We start from the raw sequence: 3,571 nt of genomic DNA, 5'->3' as shown, positions 1-3,571 counted from the left end.
AATTTTGCCAGGAATTTTCTCCAATATTTTGCACTGAGATCAAATCACCATCGGAGTTTTTTTTTTTTTCCACACCGTTCTTCCATTTCATCCCTTAACATTTGACTATGCCTTTCATTTTATTTAACTAATCCTATAGAGGGCCATAGTTACAGCTGCCGCCTGAGGGGGAAGGTGTGAAGAGACAGGCTCTTGCAGTCATTCTTGACTCAGAATCTTCCTTTCAGCATAAAGAACATATGTGTGCTGTTGGCTGCTTAAGATCACACCCATCTGCTCAGACTCTGCGGGGAAGTTGGCTGTTTCCTTCCTTGCTTTGGGGTTTAAGTGTCATAAAGTGATGGGTGTATATGAACAAGCTGAAGGATCTTTGACGAGGCCTCCTTTCCACCTGGACCAAAATAGGGGCCCAAACTCCTCCTTACATGCTGCTCTTCAATACTTGCCAAAATATGCCAGGAAAGGGAGCAAAATTATGTATGTTTTTAGGTTCCAGGAACAACAAACAGTGCTACAAGTGCCTTGGGAATTTAATTAAATCCTGAAGCTGACTCCAGGTGACCGTAAACACCTGATGAGAAAAACAGCTGCCACAGATGTACTATGAACATTATCATAAAAGGGCACATCTCCCATGTGAGCCTGGAAATTCGTGCGTTCATAGTTCTCCCCCATGATAGAAAATTGCTATAAGAATAAGTCATAAAGAGACAATGACACATTGACTTCTAAAGTAATTGAGAAAGTGTACCCAATCCAATGGTCAGTGGGAAAATAATGCCAAAGAATTTGTATATTTCCCACATATTCAATGAACAAATTATATATACAAACACACTCATAATATAATATAAATCAGAATATAATATGAATCATACACTGCTAGGCACAAAAGATACATGGTTGTGCAATGACACTCCTTTAAGTCAGCTCACCAACCCTGCCAACCTTGCACACCATCCAATAGTCAAGGTAGTAACCCATTCCAGCAACACTTCTAATATCCCCTCACCAATTCTTTTAACAGTAATTGAATTTCTATTATGAGTCAAGTACTGAACAAGGATCTCTCATTTCATCTACATAGTGGTATATTTGCTTGATCCTGTCTGTCTTACTCAGAACTATATCCATCTTTGATGTACGCCTTAGTCTCTTCCAGATTTCACATCTGAACTGATGTTCCTCCAGCAGAATGTCAGGCAAAGACCTAACCAAAGCAGCGCTGGGTCAAAATGTAGACACTCAGAGCCAGTGCCAGAAGGAACCAAAATGCAGAGGTTCTTGCTCTACGAGGATCCCTTTAAAGTATATACAATTACCCATATAGTATGTACACACCGCAGATGGACCACCGCAGTTCTGGGGAAGTAGGAAAGACAGGGGCGTGGCTTGGGGGAACACATATCTGAGCTACAGTAGTAGTAGTAGGTAGTAGTAGTAGTAGTAGTAGTAGTAGTAGTAGTAGTAGTAGTAGTAATACTGTCCATAATATAATATTTTTGCATTTTAAATCTATCTTAATGAAAACAAATTGCAGTTACATTGTTCCAGGACAATAAAACAATTTAAGTTATGGAATTCATGTACAGTGACACAGTTCTACCATTGTATTAGTCAGGGTTCTCCAGAGAAACTGCTCAGCTCGGGCTGGGACTCGAACCGCTGTTGCTCAGAGCTCAAGCTCTTGAGCGAGCTCTTAACCAACTGAGCCACTTGGCTAGCCCTTCAAATATCCTAACAATGGCTCTTTTCAAATAGACCATGAGCTCTCAGAAGAGGGAAAACAGGTAAAAAGGCATTTCAATAATCCAACTAAGAATGGATGGGTTTCTGAACTAAGGCTACTAAGGGTAGAAGGAAGTTGACTGATAGGGGATATATTAAGGAGGCAAAATCAATAAGGCACATTTATAGACTGGATAGAGAAGAAAAGAGAAAAAGATTCCTAAATTGGGGCAACTGATGAAATATTGGTATCATTAATTAAATTAAAGATTTCAAGAGAGGAAGCAGGAATAAGAAAAAATATATGTATAGTAAGTTTTGTATAACCCTCTTAAATTTAAGGTACTTTGAAACATTCATATGAAAAAGTCCACTGTCTGGACCAGTGTGACCCGCACTGGGTGATGCTCTTTAGGCTATTCCTTTGTTCTGAGAGAGATAAAAGGCTTCTTCTGACAGGCCTTGGCCTGAGACCCAATGTGTCTTTAAAAATGTAGCCCAGCAGAAGTGCATGGGGCCTCCTATCTTGCCAGCAGACAGATCAGTACCTCTAATTAGGCAGTTTTCGGGGAGCTGATGCTAAATCTCACTTGTTTAAGTTCCTTAGGTAGTTAGGGGTCCACTTCTGTTGGTGACAGTTACTTCCTGGCTTCCCTGCAGCAATCACTACAAAGAGCACTCAGAGAAGAGAGCATTTCCCATCGTACGCACTGACACCACAGGCATGGTCAGAGACCATGCTGAGGAATTCTGGAAGCCAAAATATGGCCCAAGTTGATGAAAAGATGCCTTAATGCAAAAACATGATTCTGAGGATTTGTGGGGATTGATTATAGGGCAACATGAATAAAACCAGTCTGAGTGACAAATCTTTCTTATGAGATTGAGGATCTCCCACTTTAAAAAAAAATTCCTTTAATGCTTATTTTTAATGCTTACTAACCAGAATTGATTTAACAGACTTAAAATAATAATACTCTGGGAAGCTAAAAGGGTGTGTTGATTTTACATAAGACCAAGGTAATTGAGGGAGCTGGGCTCCTTGAAGGACTGGTGTATTTGATGACAAAAGGACAAGTTCCTTTGATCAGTACAACCTGTGAATTTAAGGAGGGAATATTTTTAGATTCCATACATCAGGTTATAGTATATCAGGTTAAAGTGTTTGTCTTTCTCTGTCTGACTTATTTCACTTAAGGTAATGCCCGCAAGGTCCATCCTTGTTGTCCCAAAAGGCAGAGTTTCCTTCTTTCTCATGGTTGACTAATACTTTGTGTGTGTGTGTGTGTGTGTGTGTGTATGTGTGAGTGTGTATGTGTCATGTCCTCTTTATCCATTAATCTTTTGACAGACACTTAGGTTGTTAGCTTGGCTATTGTGAATAACGCTGCAATGAACATGGGAATGCAGATATCTCTTCAAGACCCTGTATTTCTTTTGGATATATACCTAAAAATGGAAATGATAGATCATATGGTAGTTCTATTTTTAACTTTTTGAGAAACCTATATACTGTTTTCCATAGTGACTATACCAATTTATATTTCCACTAATAGTGCACCAGAGTTCCCTTTCTCCATATCCTTGTCAACACTTACCTTTTGTCATCTTTTTTCATTATTTTAAATTAGTGTACAACATAGTGCAATAGTTATACTTTTTACCACTCAAAGTGACAACCCCTCTCCCCCAATCTTCCACTCCACTCCCCCCCAATATCATACATATCTATTACAATTCCATTGACTCCAATCCCACACTATACTCCGCATCCCGTGACTATATATATATATATATATATATANTTTTGTCATTTTGAGGGAATATATATATATATATTTAG

Source organism: Hipposideros armiger, unplaced genomic scaffold (genome assembly GCF_001890085.2).
Source record: "Hipposideros armiger isolate ML-2016 unplaced genomic scaffold, ASM189008v1 scaffold_555, whole genome shotgun sequence".
NCBI classification, from domain to species: domain Eukaryota; kingdom Metazoa; phylum Chordata; class Mammalia; order Chiroptera; family Hipposideridae; genus Hipposideros; species Hipposideros armiger.
Note: the sequence above shows the minus strand (reverse complement) of the source record.